The 22,968-nt window shown below is 43.9% G+C and overlaps 1 protein-coding gene across 5 annotated transcripts in view; it reads left to right on the top strand.

Moving 5' to 3' along the window:
* The window catches only part of LOC148026360 (anaphase-promoting complex subunit 5-like), a 158,030-nt gene that overhangs the window by 485 nt on the left and 134,577 nt on the right, over nucleotides 1–22,968 (top strand). The gene's annotated exons all lie outside the window — the stretch shown is intronic.

Here is a 22,968-nt window from a genome sequence, read left to right as displayed (position 1 = left end):
ATGTTCAGCCCCACACTGCCGAAATAGGCACAGTCTCATTGTCCTACATAGAGATTATCTGTTGTTTTTCGATGCTCATGATATATCTCGATTGAGTAGCAATCACGTGAGACGTACGCTAGTAAACTGGTTTCTGCTAAACTTTTACATGTGACAACAATTCTGCTACCGATTTGTATGCATTTGGAGGTTTGTGCAATTATATACAAACTAGACATATTACAGTACCACTGACACTACCGTAAAACTGCAAAGTGCTCAGTTTCCACTACAAGGATTTGGTACGTTGTCAGTTGTTAAACTACTCTCATAAAGATATTGGCTTATTATGTAAAATTCCACAGTGGTTTGAGAGTGATGCTGAAAAACTATGTCGATATTTAAATCATCCTGCCACAGTAAGACAAGCATCCTTGTCTAATTATTCTCTGCCTTTAGGGTGTGAAGTTTAGTATCTCTATGAGTGAACGTGTACTTGCATAATTAGCTAAGAATGAGGCTACCACCATGTATCTGCACCTGCGTGTCTCTACAAGATGAATACAAGATGGGCTCGAGGACCAAAATCCATAACCATTCTCTGAAGCGTTTTGGAGTGACATAGGGCGATGGTTGAGGAGCTTGTCTATATGCCACATTAGGAGTGATCTCCATTTCATAACCAAGAGGTGGAGGTGACTAGTGGTGGCAAACTTAGAAACTAAATGCCCATATTTGGATATCTTGACTTCCATGCCATCCCCTTCCTTGATGATATACTCTTAGAGGTCATGATCTAGATTGTACGTTATTATGATCTCCGGCTGTGTATTGGTTATTAGTGAGATGAGCCAAACAAGAAGGTGCAAGGGGAAATGTCGTAAGTGGGTGTGTTTAGTGTTCAATGGGTTTATAAGTCTAAGTATTGTGCTGATGGTACCTTGGACAACAAGCAAAAGTTGAGCGTGGACTATGTAGAGACATTTGCTCTAAGCGCTCGGATGTCTAGTGTGGAGCTCGTAGAACTATATATGTGAGCACATCCTCTACAACCCTCCCATTGTTGTACACCCCCTTGTTAGTTTAGTCTTTGTTGCCTCTCTCATAGAGAAAGTGGGCCTTGTAAATAAGGCACCCAAACATGCACAATAATCTATATACTCCACCTCTGGTTGCCCATAAGTAAACCTTGGTGTTGATCTCTTGAGCTACTAGGTTGTGGTAGTAAACATCATAACCTTGGTTTTAGCAAGGTTACTTGAGACTCTGTTGTTCTATGCATAAGAGTATAGTGCACTCAAATATCTTTGTAATTGTTGTGGGGAATCAATTATTAACACAAAATCATTTGCTAACAGCAAGAGAGGTATCCCAAGTACTTGCCGATGGGGTTCCTCTATCTCTTCCTTTGGAGATATTGTTTGAGATCTCATCAATATTTAGTCTAAAGAGTGTTGTTGAGTGAGGACACCCTTGCTTCACTCAAATGGTGGAGTGAAAAGGAGTTGAAAGACCATTAGATGTTCGTTCTTTGCCAACCACTTACTCATACAATGATAGAATACTTGAGGTGAGCTCTCGCCATCCTCCCATGCTATATAACCTATGCATCAGTTTGGCCCTGGTATGGTTGTTAGCAGTCATGTTTGTCATGCCTTGTCATCTCCTACCTGTGAGCCTCAGTCTGAGTCAGATGAGGACTTTAGGAGCTCTGACTTGTCTATCACTTGTTTTGACGGAGGAGGTAGCTCATTCTAGAGCACTCAGTTTATTGCATTTCAGTGCATTTTCTCCTCCAGTCGGGATTTTATGTGCATTTCATGGGGCAGTTTCTGCATTCTTCAGCTTGCCTCACCTGCCGGACATTGTCCACCCTTTCTGGGATTTTTCTGAGCATTCATGGCATTTTTACCAGCATTAAATGCTGGTCGGACATATTTATGGCCTCAAATTTCAGGTCGGCCAGTTTTTGGGTTTTTTGGCTATTTATAGCCATTTCCCACTTGGCAGTCAGTTGTATTATCATCTTCCCTCCTCCTTTGGCAGGTGCACACTCCGACTCCGTCATCTTCCTCCGTCTTCGGTGCTACCGTCATCATCAGCCTGATCTGGTGCCCTCACTAACGCTTCGGGCTGTGTGCAGGGACTGATCAATCCATTTCAGTGTATTCAACATTCATTCCAGTTAGTGCAGATTTTCTTCCTTCATTTTTTGCTGTCTCTCTCTCCTCCTCTGTGTTCGTGTTCTTCTTCCGTTGCGCACTCTCACATGGTATCATCGCCTGACTGAGAGCACGGAGGACCTAACCTTGTGGAGAGATACCTCACCCCTCTTCTGTTGCTGTCGCCTCATCTCCAACTGCCCAGGGGGCCCCTCCAGGTGGCCATTCTTCTTGCGTTTGCTGCAGACGACTTCTCCAAAGGCTGCCACGTCATCAAACGACCCCACCTGCTTGCGTTTACCATCAGGTGGCCCCTCCTTCAGCTGGGCGACACATCATTAGGCTGCGTTTTCCTGATTTGGTGCTCGTTTCCACTCCTGGTGGCTCATCTCCTGCTGGCGACCCACTCCCAGGCTGCGTTTTGGTGCTGGTGGCTTCTGTTCTGGTGATCTTCATCAGATACCCTTGCGTTTTGCAGCTCCAGGTGTTTGTAGGCTATCACAGCCTGCGTTTTGGTGGTTGGTGATCAGACTGCTGGTCATTATTCGGCATCGGCAAAGTTTTCTTTGGTGTTTGGTGTTTTGCAGATTGGAAGATGTCTTTTCATCAGTATACGGGCTTTGATGACTCAGATGACGAGCTTTTGTCTCGACACTCATCTGAACGGAGGCGTGATTTCTATCATGAGGACCGTCGTCCGGAGTCTATTCCTCTTTTCCGTCCCCCTTCTATTCATGTATCTCAGCGATCCCCTTTCGGTGGGCCGACGATGCAGCCTTTGGTACCCCCTGTACAGGTATCCGTACTTCCTCAGCTGCCCAAAGAGGACCGGTTGGATGGCTCCAACTTTTCTCTATGGTCCTGCAAGGTGGAGTGTATCTTGGACTCCTTCGATCTTTGGGAGCTTGTTTCTGTTCCTATTCCCTGGCCTAAGGTGGATCCCGCAGATGGGACATCTATGGATCGTGCAGCCTTATGGGATCGGCTTAACTCTAGAGCCAGATCTTTCCTCTTTCTGAGTTTGCAGGATTCTGTCCTTGTTCATGTTCATAGGTTGAAGACTGCAGCAGATGTGTGGAGAAAGCTCGCGTTTCTCTATCAACAGAAGACGTTTGCCCACCGGATATCTCTTGAAAAGAAGTTGCGGATGCTCGCTATTGATGATAGTCCTTCCATGAAGGACCACATCAACAGATTACAGGATATGAGGGATGAGCTTGCATTCCTCGATCGGACGATATCTTCTGAAGACATGGCTATGATTCTTTTGACTCAGCTGTCATCGCCTCGGTTTGATGTCTTCTACACCAGCCTTCTTACATTGAGGACCTGTGAGAAGCTTCTATGGGAGGAGCTATCCCCGCTTGTCTTGGAGCATGACGAGTGACTCAGAGAGGTCAGTGCTAGTGGATCCGACTCCACTAGAGCCTTTGTTGCAGGTTCGGGAGGACAGAAGAAGAAGAAGACGAAGTCAAAGGCTAAGAAGCAGGACAGTTCTTCAGGCTCTGACTCCGATTCAGAGAGACCGAAGTGCCCACACTGTGGGAAAGGGACACATCCCGAGGAGAAATGTTGGCAGAAGTATCCTCACCTTCGTCCAGGAGCGAAGGATGGCTCTACATCGGAGCCTTCTTCTACCTCTACACCCGTTGTTACCCATGAGTCAGTGTTCCTTCATATCCATGCTTTGGAGGAGGATCCTTCTTCCGTGGCTGCAGTGTCTTCTGCGCAGCCTTGGTTAGTGGACAGTGGTGCTTCGAGTCATATGACTCCCTGAGGTGATTTGTTATAGGATCTCCGTCCATCAGAGGGTTCAGTCACTATTGGTGACATTTTATTGGTGCCTATTAGTGGTGTTGGCACATTGCCTTTGTTTACCGACCGACCTTCGAGCTCCTTTTCACAGGCCCTACATGTTCCGGATTTGGGCCTTCCCCTCCTCTCAGTTTATGGCCTTACGAGGCTTGGCACACGAGTGATCTTCACCGAGCATGCCGTTGTTATTGAGGATTCTTTTACAGGAGCTGTTTTATCTACAGGTTGGTAGGAGAGCGGGCTTTACAGGCTCCATTCCCCTTCTTTGATGCAGGGTCCTCCGAGGCAATCTATTGCTACACCCGTTCCCGCTTGTGCACCTTCTATTCCACAGGTTCCTTCCCATCCCCCACCCTCTCCTCCGGTGGTTCCCTCGTACCCCCCATCCCTTTCAAAGGGGGACGATCTCGGTGATGAGGCTGTGGATTCCCTGGCCCCTAGTGTTTTAGAGGGGGGTTCCCAGGATCGTGAGGAGCTCCTTCAGCAGCAGTCTACATCGACGAACTTCATTGACCTTGGCATTCCTCTTGCCACCTCAGGATCCGTTTCTCCCTTGGCCTTCAGCCACATCCAGGATCTGAGAGGGGGTGTTAGCAGTCATGTTTGTCATGCCTTGTCATCTCTGCCTGTGAGCCTCAGTCTGAGTCAGATGAGGACTTTAGGAGCTCTGACTTGTCTATCACTTGTTTTGACGGAGGAGGTAGCTCATCCTAGAGCACTCAGTTTATTGCATTTCAGTGCATTTTCTCCTCCAGTCGGGATTTTATGTGCATTTCCCGGGGCAATTTCTGCATTCTTCAGCCTGCCTCACCTGCCGGACATTGTCCACCCTTTCCGGGATTTTTCTGAGCATTCCTGGCATTTTTACCAGCATTAAATGCTGGTCGGACATATTTATGGCCTCAAATTTCAGGTCGGCCAGTTTTTGGGTTTTTTGGGCTATTTATAGCCATTTCCCACTTGGCAGTCAGTTGTATTATCATCTTCCCTCCTCCTTTGGCAGGTGCACACTCCGACTCCATCATCTTCCTCCGTCTTCGGTGCTGCCGTCATCATCAGCTTGATCTGGTGCCCTCACTGACGCTTCAGGCTGTGTGCAGGGACTGATCAGTCCATTTCAGTGTATTCAGCATTCATTCCAGTTAGTGCAGATTTTCTTCCTTCATTTTCTGCTGTCTCTCTCTCCTCCTCTGTGTTCGTGTTCTTCCGTTGCGCACTCTCACAATGGTAATAAGGAACAACTGTCTTGGGCCCTTGGAATGCGGGAATGCTATCTCGAATGGACAAGGGACATTCCCTGTCCTATTCCCAACAGTTGTTCCCTACCCCATCCCCTTGTCACATTCGTTGTTAGGGCTTTTTTTCCGGGTTGGGGGGGTCTTTTGGGGGTTGGTTTTTTGGTGGTGTTTTTTTGTGGGTGAGTTTTTTAGACTTCTTCCAAGGACTTCCCCTTTTGTAACACATACATATACAAAATCAACATTTTCTTGTATGAAGACATATAAAATCAACCCACATTATATATGGAGTTTTCTACAATGGAAAATACATGTATGCATGCACGCATGTGCGTATATTCTTTGATAGTATACATTTGCCCACACATCTATCAACCACATCACATGCATAAATTTTAAAATATTATTTATGTATGCTGTCGTCTCCCTCGTCCTATCAGCTTACCTATTTTAGTCATGTCAGTTTGTCGTCTCTTGCTTGTGAGCTCTTGTTAGAGTCTGATGGAGACATGGGAGCTTTGGCAGTTCTAGGTGCATTTTGTGTCTTTTCTTGGTGTTTGCACATATTAGTGTGCATTTCCTCTAGGAGCAATCAGCTAGATTCAAGGCATATTTGTGCAGTTGACCAGTTTTGGTGGGAGTTGGCTATATATAGTGGCCCTCCCTCACTAGCACTTCACTTGTCTCTTGCAAGCCTTGCACTCTCCATCTTGGGCACTCTTTGACTCTTGTGCTGCCATCATCATCTTAGCCTGATTTGTGATGCTCAGGTTTGCGTGTAGGGATGGATTAGTCCTTATCATTGTATTCAACATTCTTTTTTAGTCAGTGTAGTCTTTCTTTCTTTATCTCTTGCTTTCTATGTGTGTGTGTGTGTGTGTGTGTTTTCGTGTACCTTATTCTGTTGCTCACTCTCACATGATATCAGAGCCTAAGTGGCAGCAGAGTATTGAGATCTGTTGCAGTGGATCTTCCCAGTTGCCATCGTTCTTGGTGATTAGTCATTAGCCTTTTTGTGTATGTGGTGGCTTTTCTTCATCAGGTGGCAATATTTATTGCTTCCACGTCAACTTTTGCAGCCAGTCGCCATCTTTTGGAGGTGGCAGCATCTTCTTTAGCAATTTTTTGGGTGATTGTAGGTTTGAAAGGTATCTTACTAGAACTAGTTTCAAGGCTTTGATGATTTTGGACGAGGAGCTTTTGTCAAGCCACTCTTCTAAGTAGAGACGTGATTATTGGGAGTTTCATGACTGCTGTTGTTGGGACTCGGGAGGACTCCTTGAGCCTGCCCCTCTTCTACTCATCTATCACAGAGGGTCCCATTTGAAGTAAAGGCTCCATGTGAAGTGAAGGTGCCTTTCTTGATACCATCTATTTAGGTGCCTGTTGTACCTTTCTTGCCCAAAGAAGACAAATTAGATGGTATTTGTTGTGGTCATGTAAGGTGGAGTGCATACTTGACACCTTCGATCTTTGGGAGCTAGTTTCTGCCTCTATTCCCCGTTCTTAGAAGGATCCAGCAAATGTGCCTTCCATGGACCGTGTAGCCTTATGGGATTGGCTCAACTCTTAAGCCAAATCCTTTCTCTTTATGAGTTTGCAAGATTTTGTCCTTGTGTATGTTCGCAGGTTGAACATTGCGGTGGAAGTGTGGAGTAAGCTTGCGTCTTTGTACAAGCACAAGACGTTTGCTTACAAGATCTCCCTTGAGAAGAAGTTGCAAATGCTTAGTCTTGATGACTCTCCTTTCATGAAGGAGCACATTATGAAGATGGAGGATATGAGGGGTGAGCTGCTCTCTCTTGGACAGAAGACCACTTTTGAGGACATGGCTATGATCCTTTTGACTCAGTTGCCATTTCCCTGGTTTGATATCTTCCACACCAGTCTTATCACCTTGAGGCTCTTATGGAAGAAGCTTTCACTACTTGTCTTGGAGCATGACGAGTGACTTCGAGAGATGGGGACTAGTGGATTTGGTTCCACCAAGGCATTTAGTGCAGGTAAAGGTGGAGGGAAGAAAAAGGAGGAGGAGAAGGCCCAAGGAAAAAAAGGATTCAAAGGAGAAGTAGCCTAAGCGTCCACATTGTGGGAAGGGCACTTATCTTGAGGAGAAGTATCAACAGAAGTATCCCCAAAGGAAAAGGATTCAAAGGATTCGAAAGGCGACCCTAGCTACAATAGAGTTTGTCTTTGTACATGTATTTATCGAGGAGGATACAACCCTTGCTTCTTTTGCACAGGAGAAGGCTTGGCTCGTGGATAGTGGGGCTTCTTCTTACATGGCCTATAGATAGGATTGGCTTTTGGACATGAGTTCTAGATGTTGAGCTAAAATATGCATTACTTGCTGATTAGCCTCTTAAACAGCCCCAAAACACACAAAAAATGCTCTTTTAGAGAAAACCCTAAAATGGGGATCGGTTCCCTAGAACAGGGAGCGGTTCGAGAGAGTTTAGTGGAAACCCTAATTTTTGGGGTGCCCTTCCACATCTATAAATAGACAGGCTGCCCCCATTGAGCTATCATCGTTGTTTGCAGGTTACATTGGCTCACACGCCCTCTGCTGTTGATGGTGCCCAGTTTCCAGCTTGCAGCCCGCCTCCATCTGCTGTCCAGGCATCGTTGACTGCAGCCACATTATCTTTAGCCTGTCCATTGCTGTAGGCGACATCTCTCAACTGGCTGGCGACTGCTCCAGACTGTCTCGGACTGCTGTCCATCATCTCCAGGGTCAGCCAGCTTGCATTTTTAACATTGCAGGCCTTGACACTCTTAAACACTGTCTCAGCCTGCTGTTTATAACAGACTATGCACAGTTTTCAGCCTCCGATCGGTGATACATTGCTACGTTTACAAGTTTCCAGCTTCCAGATTGCTGCGTTTTGGTGACCAGCCTGCTACCATTCACTATTCAGCACTCCTACACTCTGATTGGTGGTCACAAGCTTGGGATCCGTCTTCGGTGGACGTCACACTCTGACATTGCTCTACCCTTGTTGAGCATAGTGTACACTCTTACATTCATTTATAGCATTCATTCACTTCAGAGTTGTGTTCTCTCTCTCCCTTCTTCTGTTTGTGTTTGAGTTTTGAGTTTTGCGTTTAGGGTTTAAGTTTTGCTCTTTGTGTCTGTGTTTGTCTCTTTGTGTTTCTGTCGTGGTCGTACATTCTGTGTGTCCTCAGTGCAAACCCTAGCAGTTTCCTTCACACTAGAGAAGGCACTGTCACCATTGGTGATAATTCTACCGTTCCCGTTCGAGGAGTAGTAACTATTTCTTTATTGCTGGACAGGTGGTCTTTTGCCAGGGTTTTTTATATACCGGATTTTGATTTTAACCTATTGTATGTTCATGGTCTTATACAGTTAGATACTTGAGTTGTCTTTACAGAGGATGCAATTACTATGGACGATGCCTCTACAGGTATAGTTCTTTGGATAGGTACACAGGAGGGTGGGCTTTATACTCTTATAGCCTTAGCCGTGAGGTCTTCTCACGAGCTTGGGCTGCTTTGGTATGCTCGCTATGGTCATTTGAACATTGATGAGATATGGCAGGCCTCTCGGAAGAAGATGGTGGAGGGACTTCGTGATTTTCCTCCTATTCACACTTTGTGCCCCAGCTGCTTGAGGGGCAAGCAACATAGGTAGCCACATCCACAGGTTGCCACTAGGAGGGCTTCTATACCGCTGGAGTTGGTGCACTGAAGGGAGTGAGCCATGAAGGTGTCCCTAGTGAGGAGAGAACAAAAAAAAAAGTGACAAAGTATAAATGCATATAAGTACAACCGGACGAGAAAAGGTGTCATCTTATCTAACGTCCATTAACTTCTTAAGGAAGGCAAAACGCTTCTTTAAGAGACTTTTAGTGAGCAGATTTGCAAGATTTTGGTCAATTGAGATCTTGACAAGCTTAATGGACTTGTCCTTAACGACCTCTTTGATAAAGTGGTAATGCACCTTACTATGTTTCGTCTTCGCATGGAAGATTGGATTCTTGGCCAACTAAATACCACTCATAGAATTTGAATGCAATGTAGGGACCACATCAGTAATGCCAAGGTCTAGATGGCCTAACTAGCGAGCCTTCTTGCAAGCCTCAATGGTTGCAACATACTTTGCTTCTATAGTAGATAGGGCCGTGCATTTTTGCACCCTGGACATCCAAGAAACAACACCTCTAACAAAAGTGAAAACATGGCTAGAGGTGGACTTTCTACTATCTGCATGTCTTGCATAATCAGAGTCACTATACCCAACGATTCCGGTATCCTAGCCACCATAACATATGCACATAGTTGCTGTGCTCTTCAGGTATCTTATGATACCTTTGATGGCATCCCAATGCCCTCTGTCAGGTGTAGCTATATAGCATGCCACAACTCCCACTGCAAATGATATGTCAGGTTGACTGGCTATCATTGCATACATCAAACTACCCATTGCGGATGCATAATGGATCTTGGCCATCTCGGCCTTCTGCTCATTAGATTGTGGATAATCAGCCTAACTAACCTTTATGTGAGAAGGTAAAGGACGGTCAATAGGCTTAACATTTTGCGGATGAAACCGCTCAAGGACCTTATGGATATACTCCTGTGACAAGTAGAGGAGCCCCTTAGAGCGATTGCGTGTAATGCGCATCCTAAAATATATGAGGCTTGTCCCATATCCTTTATCTCAAAGCTCTTCTTGAGTTGATCTTTAAAGGCATCCAACTCATCATGAGTACTCCAGGCAATCAACATATCATCCACATAGAGGATCAAAATCATAAGGCTACCATCATGAGCCTTCGTCGTGTATAAATACAGGATCCATATCACTGCGGGAATATCCTTGTGAATGCATAGAGGCATCAGACTTGTGATACCATTCCGTAGGTGCTTGCTTAAGGCCATAAAGGCTCATAACTAAGCATGTAACATGAACCATAAGCATCGGTACATCGCCTTGATAAGCACCCAGGAGCAATAGGTATATGCTTTTACTGATAAAATAAGCTTCGGCCCAGCAATTAAAAAACCTTTGTAAAATTGACCAAAAGAGTGCTCAAATCAGTCCCATAACATTCCAATATATTGGCATAACATCCCTCGATGATCCGACATTGAATAGACATCTCGGAAAGTATAAGTGACCTCCAAACAATGAGTGAAGGGCTGTCTAGAACTGTAATACAACAAATTGTCATAAACTGTGAGCTAATGGCTGATCCCAAGAGCTCCAACTGATGCCCAAACTCATGCTAAAGGTGTCAGGTACAATGCCAAGTGATTGTCTAAGGCCGGGAGCAATGCCAGGAGCTGGAGATGAGGTAGGATGAAGCAGACCTGAGCAAGAAAGAGGGGAGTAAACAGGCACAATTCATGTTGAATTGTTGGCCACTCATGTTGCCTCCATTGATGGTACTGAGTGCTATTGAGCACTTAGTGAGGCCTAGGCAATGGTTTTGAAGCTTTGGAACAAGCCTCAAGTGGAGGGAGCAACCGGGAAAGAAGCAGGAGCAAGATTCATACCTCAGGAAGAAGAGAGCTGAATTGCCATTGAACCTTTAAGTTGAAGCTTTTCTCGGGTTGAGGTGCAATGGCTCTGATACCAGTTGAAGAGAGTGAACCCTGAAGTGGAAGCATGGAGCAGAAGCAAGAGCTATGGTGGAAGGAGCAAGAGCAAGAGAGAGAGAGATACAAGATGTGGGAACTCCAATAGTCACAATGTGTGATTGGCCTTCTCTTTATTCTAATGTCACTGAAAGAATAAAGAATGAAGTGACAGTGATGCATGCCCTCCACATGCAATGCATAGGTGTGCGGGTATTGTCAGTGTAACTAGTACATAGGTGGCTAGGCACAGGTGTCTTTACCCCCAACATGCACTCCGACTTTGTGGACCTATGGGCATGACCTCCCTTGGGAAGGCCAAGTATTTGATATTGATTGTAGACAACTTTTAGTTGTTATGTGTGGCCTTATTTTGTGGAGTACAAGAGCGAGGTGTACTTGATTCTGCGAGTGGAAGGTGTTTGCGGAGATGCAAACTACTTCCAAAGTCCACGGTTTACGAGTAGATCATGGTGGCGAGTTTACTTCTCATCTCTTTTCTCTGTTTTGCAAGGATCACGACATTTGGATGGAGTATTCTCATCTAAACACACCATCGAAGAACATTGTGGTGGAGCGTGCGAATCAAACCATGCCGGAGATGGCTTGATTGATGTGTTAGTAGTTTAGTCAACTCATGTGTGAGCCTAGGCTAGATATTATTGGGTAATTTAGGCATTTTATAGTGGTCATTTTAGTGATTATTTAGGCATTTATTGTCGGCCGACTAGTTGCCATATTTGGCATAATTTGGGTCTATTTATTCAATGGCTCCTCCTCCTCTCATTCAGTCATCATCATCATTTTTCAGGTGGTCTTCTTGTTGGAGAGAGGAGCTTGTGTCGGTGTCCATGTAGTTAGTGACTCACTATTGTACGCGTCATTCTCGTGTTTAATATATGGATTCCATTTCTTGAGCACATCTCTGAGTTCTCTTTCTTTGCAGTGTTCTTTTGTTCTTTTGTTTTCTTTCTCTTCTATCTTGTGTTCAACAATTTATTTCAGCACTTGTCTATGCTTCCATTGCTGCACCACTTCTGACATGGTAGTAGATTGCAGGATCTCGGTTCTTGTTGTGATTTTTCTGTTGACTCTTTTTTCCCCTTGCTAATTAGGCTTGCATTTTTCAGACCAGCAACCTGCGTTTTCAGCTTGCGCTTGGCTTTGAACTTGCAATTGTTAGTTTGCTGCATTCAATGCTCCACCATCTTGTGATTTTGGTTTTCTACTCTTAATCGTGGCTGATGGATGATTGCTTGTACAAGCCGTTTTTACTGTTTTTGGCAAATTTTGATTGGTTTTTCTTCATTTTGCAGCAGTTAGCTTTCGTTTTTGATCAGATTTTTGGTTACACTGCATGTGAACTCTCATTTTGCGAAGTCTTTGATAAGTTACATGGACCTGACCATCTTACATGGAGGGTTGTGATGAAAGCTTGGTTTGTGTAGAAGTGGATTTGATACATTGTATGTGGAGCTCTTTCTCAGCCTTAGTGTCCTTTTCCTCTTCCTGAAGATTTTGATGAGGACAACCATGATGAAGCTGTGCTTACATAGGATTTGGACGATGCCCGTGCGCATTCTGCATTGCTTTGGTGTATTTCTAAAGCAATTCTACTAGTGGTTGCCTCTTGTAGAACATCACTAGAGATATGGTACCATTTAGTCATTTTTGCTCCATGTTACACAAGTACAGGATCAGCTTCACGACACTTGCAGTTTGCCCTTCTTGTGGCACATCTAGTGGGCACGGTACTCTATAAGCTCCCTTTGGAGTTTAATGGAGTGGTGAATGCTTTGAGAGAGCAGACATCCTCTATATATGCGAGCTTTACACATATGTCCTTGATGTTGCTTGAGCATGAGATATCTTTGCGTTTACAAGGGAGACTCTCATCTCACTGTGGTAGTTCTAGTGAGGCCTTTATAGCTTCAGAGAGGGTTGACAGGAAGATGAAGTCGAAGACCGAGTGTTATCACTGTGGTAAGAAGGGTCACTCGTGGAAGGATTGCAAGGAGTTAGCAGCCTCATGAAAGAAAAAGAAGAAGAAGCGAGATGTAGACTCCATTGCCGTGTCATCCTCTTCCTTAGACTTTGACTCCGATTCTTCAAGCAAGGCGTAAGTCCGTGGTGCGGAAAGGATCCACTTCTTTAGACTACAGGAAGGGTTTGATTGCCCCTTCCTTTGTTGCTTTTTAATCCATGTGGTGATGCGATCATCCCTCCCAACTCTCCGGTGCGAGAGATGGAGTGTGAGAGGGTGGTGAGATGGGACAGCCGAGCCTCATCTATATAGATATATAGGTGCACATATTCTCAAGAGGGACATTTTTTACGCATTGATCGAAGTCTGGTAAATTTAAATCCTAGAACTGGGATTGACATCAAGGCTCATGATGGGCAGTTCTTTGGTAGCGAGCGGGATTGTCTCCTAGTCTCGAGATCATACGAGGGGACACTTTGGCGGTCTTGTCCAAAGGCGGGGAATCCATGGTCACATATGTTCAAAGGCATTTTTGATCAGATGGTCTTGTATGCTACTGGGAGACATTGTTGAAGACACTGACATTTGTTATGATTCTTCTCTATTTTCAAAAGTTGGTACGATTGACATTGACCTTAGGTTCTCTCTGAGGCACCTTAGTGGTGGCTCGATCACCCACTACTTGGGTATCCCTGGTTTTACTCTGGTGGTTCTTTGTTGTATATGATTATCATTGTATCATTGTATTGTATCAGATCACACCCATGATCTGAGAGAGGGTGTTAGTAGTCTTGTCAGCTCATGTGTGAGTTTGGTTGATATTACTGGTTAATTTAGGCATTTATTGTTGGCCGACTAGCTGCCATATTTGATATATTTTGGGCCTATTTATTTAGTGGCTCCTCCTCTCATTTAGTCATCATCATTCTTTAGATGGTCTTTTTGTTGGAGAGAGGAGCTAGTGCCAGTGCCCATGCAACCAGTGACTCATTGTTATACGGGTCATTCTTGTGTTTGGTATATGGATTCCATTTCTCGGGCACATCTTTGAGTTCTCTTCCTTTGCAGTGTTCTTTTGTTCTTTTGTTTTCTTTTTCTTCTTCTTGTGTGTAGTAGTTTATTTCAGCACTTGTCTATGCTTCCATTGTTGCACCACTTCTGACACGATGTTGGCACATAGGGGTCTTCCTTATACCCTTTGGGATGAGGTGGTGGCTATTGCGGTTCACATGCGCTATTAATCTTTGACTTTAGCCTTATAAGACATGACTCTATATTCGACTTTCTTTGCAAAGAAGTCTTCCATGTCTCATTTTCACATCTTTGGGTGTGATGCATTTGTCCATGTGGACAACATTGAAGAAGAAGAGAAAGATGAAGCTTGACTCAAAGTTGAGGAAACTTATCTTCGTGGGATATAGCACTGCTACAAAGGGATATCGGCTCTATGACCCAAAGACACGGAAGATTGAGGTGAGTAGAGATGTGATCTTTGCGGAGGCTACGGCCTTCAAGGATCTTGTTGATGGTTCTATTGCAGGTGACTTCATCGATTGACCGTCTTCCACCTTCAATCCCTCTCCTTCCTTTCGAGTTGCCTCTTAGCAACCCTTCTTTGTCTTTGGCGCGGCTGTTGCTGCTGCTGCTGCTCCTCCTCCTCCCCCTCCTCCTCCTCCTCTCCACCCTCTACATTAGCTTCCTTTCCACTTTTGACGGATGCAACTACTTTGCCAACTAGTACTTCCACCCCTTTAGCCTCCCTTTAGGAGTCTTCTAGGGCCCACTTTGTCGTCAGAGGGGGAGTCTTCTTCAAATGGGGAGGATCTACCTTCACTTAGTGAGGGGGAGTCTCTTACACAAATAGGTACCTTGCAGGTTTCGGAGACCACTTAGTCTTCCTCATAGCCGGAGGAGTCTATTTAGATTCCTCGTTTAACTGTATTGAGCAAAATCAAACTTTCGAGTTGGTTCCGCATCCATAGAACACAAGATAAAAGAGAGAGGGAAAGAAAGAACATTGAAGAACACAATACATATGAGAACTCAAATGTATGCTAGGGAAATGAAATCCATATATCCAATAGGAGATAGTCGGATACAACAGTGAGTCACTGGCTGCGTGGGCAGTGACAATGGTTCCTCTCTCTACAGAGTCTCTACACATGTGATGGCAGATAAGTGATTGAGTGAGGAGGAGGAGCTTGAATATATAGGACAAAAATATGTCCTCAAAATGATCAAGTCGGCCAGCAATAAATGCTAAATATAACCAAAATGAAGACCATAAAAATATTTTGAATAATGTGCCTAGCCACTGCATGCACAGACTCACACATGAGTTGATATATTTGCTAACATCCTCTCTCAGATTATGGATGATCTGATACAGTACAATGGTACAATGAGAATAAATCATAAACTATACGATATAGAACCGCCAAGTAGAACCATGGATACCCAAGCAGTGGGTGATCAAGCAACCACCAAGGTACCTTGGAGAGAACCTGATGTCGAGGTTGATCATATCAGCTCTTGAAAATAAAGAACATCATAGCATATCTTTGTGTTTATTCTAATGTCTCTCAGTAGCATACATGACCATCCTGTCAAAAAATGCCTTTGGAACACATGTGACCATGGATTTCCCGCGCCTTTGGCTAGACCGCTAAAGTGTCCTCTCATGTGAGCTCATGAGTAGGAACCAAACCCGATCTCTGTCAAAGAAACAACCCATCATCAACTTGGATGTCAATCTTAGCTCCAGGATTTGAACCTGCCAGGCTTCAATCAATGTGTCAGGGAAGTCCCTCTTTGGATCCTCTGCTTTTGTTTAGATGTATAGATGAGGCGCGGTTGCCCCATGTCACCACCCTCTCACACTCCCTCTTTGGCATGGGAGAGTCCTGAGGGGATGCCGTCATCACCACCACTAGAAAGCAGTTGAGGAAGGGGCCATCGATCTCTTCCTGTGATTTGAAAAAGTTGATCCTTTCCATGCCTTGGACTTCTCCTTGGTCGGAGGACCGGAGTTTGAGTATGAGACAAATGATAACTCGTCGGAGGAGTCCACATCCCGCGTCATCGTCTTCTCCTTCTTCCTGGAAGCTGCTAACTCTTTGTAGCTCTTTCGTAAACGACCTTTCTTCCCACAGTGGTGACACTGGGTCTTTGACGTCTTCTTCTTTGAACCCCTCTCTGAAGCTGTAAGAGCCTTTCTAGAACCTGATGAAAACCTCCCTTGTAACCACAATAATGCCTCATGCTCAAGCAACATCGAGATCATATGTGTAAAACTGATAGGAGTTGATGATGTTTGTGCCCTCAAAGTGTCCGCCACACCATCAAACATTGAAGGGAGTTTAGAGAGTATGAGTCCAATAAGATGAGCCTCTGGAAGGGCAGATTGCATTTGCCAAAGCTAGTCTTGGATTTGGGTCATATGAAGTAGAAAAGACTAGATAGTATCTTTGGCCTCGAATGGAATTTGCTGGAGTTGTCCATAAAGAGTAATTGCCCTCATGGTGAAAGGTGCCGCATACATCAACTACAACTTCGTCCATACTTCAAAAGATGTCTTGCAAGTGGTAATCGTTGGTAGGACTTCTTTGGAAATACACCGAAGCAAGGCTGAGTAAGCACGAGCATCGTTTGAATCCCATGTAAGCATTGCTTCCTCATGGTTGTCTTAATCAAAATCAGCTTGAATAGGAGAAGGCTGCTGAGGATGTTCAATAGCTCTGCAAACCATGTACCATAATTGCTTCTGTATAAACCAAGCCTTCATCACAGCACTCCATGTAACATAATCAAGTCCATGTAACTTATCATCTGTGGATGTGCACGGAGCCATCTGTAGAGGATTTAGAAGAGAAGTAGAAAAAAGAAGGTATTTGGAGAGAGAACACAGCCAAACCACAAGTACAAATTGCAGAAAATGAGAGTTCACATGCAGTATTCACCAAAATCTGGCCAAAACAAGAAGAAATTTGCTACAAAAAGTCAAAAAATCAGCCAGAAACTGCTTGAAACAGCAAAAACGGCTTGATAATGCAATTGCCCACCTAGCAGGATATGCAGAGATACCAAAACGTAGGTTGGAACTGACACGCAGGCAGCAGAGGGGCTGATGCAAGTTGTACGGATGCAAACATTAGCAAAAAACACAGGAAAAACAGGTCCTTGGTTGGAGCGATAGTCACTTGATCAGCAATGGTCAAAACAGTTCTGAAATCAGCAAAGAGAACACATCACGAGCATAGAACATGAAATTTGATACCATGTCAGAAATGGAGCAGCAATGGAAGCGTAAATATTTGCTGTAATAGGAAGGGAAAGAAAGAACACTGAAGAACCCAATACAGATGAGAACTCAGATGTATGCTCGGGAAATGAAATCCATATATCCAACACAAGACAATTGCATACAACAGTGAGTCACTTACTGTGTGGGCACGGCAGTGGCTCCTCTCTCCACGGAGTCTCTACACATGTGATGGCAAATAAGTGATTGAGTGAGGAGGAGGAGCTTGAATATATAGGACAAAATAATATCCTCAAAATGATCAGATCGGCCAGCAATAAATTCTAAATATGACCAAAATGAAGACCATAAAAATATTCTAAATAATGCACCCAGTCACTGCATGCACAGACTCACACATGAGTTGATATATCTGCTAACACAAGTACCTTGTTGATGGTTCCTTGGACAAGCACAAAGCTAGGCTTGTTGCCGAGGGTTTTGCCCAAAGAGCAAGTTTCGACTATTTTGAGACTTTCACACCTATGGCTCGGATATCTACTATTCGAGCTATCTTGGCTCTTGCAGCCTACCATTGCTGGCTCGTTTATCAAATGGACGTCAAGTTTGCCTCGAACGACGTCTTTGAGAAGGAGATCTATGTCTCATAGCCTCCATGTTTTCTTGTGCAAGGAAAGGAGGACCATGTCTACAAACTGCGTAAGGCTCTTTATGGCTTGAAGCAGGCTCCTAGTGGTACCAAAGGATTGATCAAATCTTTTTTCAGAGTGACTTCCATTGATTAGATTATGACCCCAATCTATACAAGGTTGAGAGTGGCCGGTGTGTTTTGGTCATTTTGTATGTGGATGCTCTTATCATCACAGGGAGCGATGCCCAGGAGGTTGATCGTACTTTGGACATTTTGAGATTGGAGTTGACATGACGGATCTTGTGATCCTACACTTATTTCTTGGTTTAGAGATCTATCAGATGGCATAGGGCATTTTTATTTCTTAGCACAAGTATATCTTTGAGTTACTTTCGGAGTTTGGTATGGCTGAGAGTCGGCCTATTTCTTTCCCGGTGGATCTTGAGTTCAAGCTTGTGGCAAGAGTAGTTCCCCTTACAGCACTCGTTACAGGTATCTTGTTGGTTCACTGATTTGGCTCATCCACACTCGATCGGATATTTCTTTTGTGGTGGCTTTGTTGTCTTCTTTTATGAAGACTTCTACTCAAGATCACTGGAGAACGGCTTTGTGTGTTCTTCAGTATTTATAGGGGACTCGATCCTACGGGATCATGTATGGAGAGAGGGTTACTCTTTCTGGATGGAGTGACTCTGATTGGGCAGGTGATGTGGATTCGAGACAATTCACTACTGGTTATGCCTTCTCCCTTGGATCGGGAGCTATCTCTTGGAGTTGCAAGAAGTAGCCTACTGGGGCCCTTTTTTCTACAGAGGCTTAGTATCATGCTTGATGTTCAACTTCTATGAAGGTAGTTTGGCTCTGTCGTATGTTGGTGGAAATTGGCTTTCTACAGCCAGGACCCACGGAGTTGTGTGTGGATGACTTGAGTGCTCTAGCTTTGGCAAAGAATCGGTGTTTCATACTCACACGAATCACATTGAGGTTTAGTATCACTATGTTCGAGAGTGGATTGTGGATTTCGAGCTTGTGGTGGTCTACTATTCCACGGCGGACAATGCGGTTGATCTCTTCATGAAGCCTTTGCCCAAGGCTTCTATGCTTCATCACATGAGGTTGTTGGGACTTCAAACACTCCCAGGATTTGAGAGGGCGTGTTAGCTTTTCTATTTTAGTCATGTCAGTTGGTCATCTCTTGGTGGTGAGCTCTTGTCAAGACATAGGAGCTTTGGCAGTTCTAGGTAATTTCCTGTGCATTTGCTAGGTTGTCTAGGTTTGTGACAATGTTTGCTATTTTTTGTGCCAAACATGTGGGTTGCCACGTGAATAGACTGTGTATTTATTGCAGTTGGACAGCATAGGAGCAGTCGGCCAGATTTAGGGCATAGTGCTGCAGTCAGCCAATTTTGGTGGGCATTGGCCATATATAGCAGCCCTTCCTCACTTGGCACTTCACTTTGTATTTTGCAGGCTTTGCACTCTCCGTCTTTGACACTCTCCAATTTTGTTGCTTCCATCATCATTTCAGCCTGATTAGTCCCCTCATTGATGCTTAGGGCTGCGTGCAAGGACTGTTCAGTCCTGATCATTGTATTCAGCATTCTTCTTGAGTTAGTGCAGTCTTTCTTCCTTCATCTCGTGCTTTCTGTGTGTTTGTGTCCAAGTTCCTTCTTTCATTGCGCACTCTCACATGTCCCAGCCCCTGTCCTTACTCCTTGCTTAAGGCATCCCCTGTCCCTCGTCCTTGTGCCTGTTCCCATTCGTTGCTTTGTGTTACTATGGGCCTTGGACATTTGGTCAAATGCTTTGCAGAAATTCATAAAGCAACAATGGATCTGTCTCCCATGGGCTTTGCCATCCTCAAAAATGGTTTTGAGTTTGAAGATATGGTTCCATGCCAAGAAGCCTCTTCTGAATCTAGCCTACCCTCGTGCTCTGAGGCCCACTCTCTCTACCCATCAACTCAATTCCTGGTGGAGGATGGAGACATTAGCTTGGCCAATGTGTGGCTAACCATGATGGTTCGATAATTACCAGGTAAGGTGGAATTGCATGACTTGAGAATATGCACAATGGTATTAGTGTTCCAACTCTCTAGGAAGCCTTCACACATGGCTCTAGAATAGCTAATACAAATCTCTCTCCAATTGAGCTAGGAAAGCTCCTCCACCTCTTGTTGCCCACAGGTAGACCTTAGTGCTGATCTTGTGAGCTATTAGGTTGTTGTTGTAAACAACAGAACTTGGGTTTTAGCAAGGTTAATTGAAACTCCATTGTTTTATGCATAAGAGTATAGTGCATTCAAATATCTTTGTAATCATTGTGAGGAATTGACTATGAACACAATATCATCTGCTAACAACAAGAGAGATATTCCAAGTACTTTACTGATGGGGCTCCTCTATCTTGTCCTTTAGAGATGTTGGAGATCTCATCAGTATTTGGTCCAAAGAGTGTTGGTGAGAGAGGACACCCTCGCTTCACTTAAGTGGTGGAGTGAAAAGGATCTGAAAGACCATCAGATTTCCATACTTTGCTAACCACTTCCTCATATAATGCTAGAATACCCAAGGTGAGCTCTCTCCATCCTCCCATGCTATGTAACCTATGCATTAGTTTGGCCTTCGACATTGTGTCAAAAGCTTTGCAGAAATCCATAAAGCAACAATGGATTTGTCTCTCATGGGATTTACCATCCTCAAAAATGGTTTTGAATGTGAAGACATGGTTCCATGTCAAAAAGCCTCTCTTGAATCTAGCATACCCTTATGCTCTAAGGCTCACTCTTTCTACCCATCAACTCAACTCTTACTCGAGGATGGAGGCATATAGCTTGTGGCGAATGTGTGGTTAACCATGATGGTTCGATAATTACTAGGTTAGGTGGGATTGCACGACTTGAGAATGTGCACAATGGTATTAGTGCTCCAACTCTTTGGGAAACCTTCAGACATGGCTCTAATTAACATGTATGCAAGGTGTTTTACTACCATATCTCTAGCATATATCAAGTGCTCGGCCACTAAGCCATCATGATCTTGTGCCTTACCTATGCAAAGTCTAACAATGGACTCTTGAGCCATCCTCTCTATGATGATAGTGATTGTATGTAGTTAGGTGTTAGTGGATCAAGGAGAGGGGGCTGATTTGATATGGTGTAGAGGCTGGCTATATATACTGTCTCCACATGTCAAGAGACGTGATGGGTGTAGCAGGGCATTGCTCTTTGAAAAGTCTCCAAGCGTCTCTAGAATCTTGGCTCAAGAATAGCTAATACTGAAATTTATATACATAAATAGGAGAAAGCAGGAATTGCCATCTTCATTAAGACTTAGAATTGATTGATCAGCATTTCATATATGATGCATGACAAATGTGAATAAATACAAATACATCTATGGTTGCAACCGCACTGCTCAATTGACAAATCCCAAAAGATACATCCTTTCATACACAACTATTGCAAATACATCGTGACCTATGACCCTTTGGTCTTTCTACTGCTTGGCACATTATCCAATGCCCAACAATGTTCATTGGGTGCAGGTTCTTTCATTTGCGTCCCCTTTTTGAACGGTCTCCCATATTGTGATGCAGGATCAACTTGACATTTCTCTCTAATAGATTCAACTTTCAAGCAAGTTAGAATTGAATTGTGTAAAACTCAATTTATTAATCATGGGTATCCTACTAAGGGAATTTCCAACAATGTTATATTTTCCCTTTCTATATCTCAATTCATAGTTCAACTCTTGAAAACATTTGTTCCATCTTGTCTTACGTTCCTTTAGATCAATTTGTTTGGTACGCCACTTAATGCTATCTTGATCAAACACAATCATTACTTTGGCACCATACAAACAACACCACCAAATTTTCAAGGCATGTACTACTGTGAATAGCTCCTCATCATAAACAAAATAGTCTTGCTGTACAAGGTCAAGTTTCTTGCTCTCAAAAGCTATTGGTTGATCCTCTTGTAACAAGACCACACCTATTGCAAAGTTACTTACTTCACTTTCAACCAAAAGGGTTTATTGGGATTCAGGATATTTAAAACTGGAGCTGAAACCATCCTTCCTTTTCAAGAAAGGTTGGTGGAACCTTGTTTTACACTGATTATAGCAAGCAAGCAGTAAATGCATGAAATAAATAATAACCTGAAAATACAACACTTCACCACTTTGGGCTAGATTGCTCTCAAGAAAAGAAACATGCCGACCCTGATTGGCTCCATGACCTTGGTGCTCCTTTCAGGTATTTCTTTTCACATTAATTTCAGAAATTGATTACAACTGGGAAAGGCCAACACTCTGAAATTGGGAAGACCAGGCCGAGGACTCGGAATCCCTCCAAGTTCCTTCATCTGAAATCTTCCCTAGCAGACAAGCTGAGAACACTCATGGACAGCTTGCAGATTTGGGTGGACATATTTTGGGCAGATGAGAGAGCATTTATTACTGGTGGCAGATTTTCAGGGAAGGTTGACAGGTTGAGAGTCAGTTGGCCAGATTATTCCTACTTTCCCCATTGAGATGGAGCCTCCACATTGCTGCCATCCATCAGCCAGATTATTCCTACTTTCCCTGTTTAGATGGAGCCTCCACATTGCCGCCATCCATTACATTCTTTATCCCTTTTTCCTGATTGTGATCATCTTCTTCTCCATCAGGCTGCTGTTGCAATTATCTTCTCTCCAGCTATAATATTCTCTCCTCCTCAGTGAGATCATCTTCTCCCTCTTGCAATCCAGTGTCCTCACTGATGTGGTGCAGTCCATGCGTGCAAGGGATTTCCTTGTATGCAGCCCTTTGTATATATCAGTTTGTTTCTTCATCATTCCCTTTCCTTTTTTTCATAATGGGCATCATCCATTTCTCTCTCTTTAGTTCTTCTTTGTTTCTTCATCTGTCTCTGCATCTACATTCTTTTTTTTTTCCACGAAGATAATTGAATTAAATAGCAATATTTACATCAGACCATTAGGTCAGCTAAGAAAAACAAAACAAACACAAATAAAGCCAAAAGGCCTCTAATACCATAACACACAAATATCACATAGAAACAACATTCCGAGTGGAGCGAACAATATCTAGCCAAGGAGCAGCAATGTTAGGAAGAACTAGGTTAACTAAAACCATAGAGAAGATCTACCATAACAATAAACCATGAACACGGGCCACATGACCATGGATACTCTAGGCAAAATAAATAATGAAGGCATTCTGAGTACGCCAAATACGCCACAGAGCTGTTCAACTAAGGAAATGGAAAAGGCAAGAATGATTTGATTGCAA

Source organism: Lygodium microphyllum, chromosome 13 (assembly GCF_053477565.2).
Source record: "Lygodium microphyllum isolate KBCC chromosome 13, Lygodium_microphyllum_v1.1.10, whole genome shotgun sequence".
Classification (NCBI taxonomy): Eukaryota; Viridiplantae; Streptophyta; class Polypodiopsida; order Schizaeales; family Lygodiaceae; genus Lygodium; species Lygodium microphyllum.
Note: the sequence above shows the minus strand (reverse complement) of the source record. Positions and strands in the feature narration are given on the sequence as shown.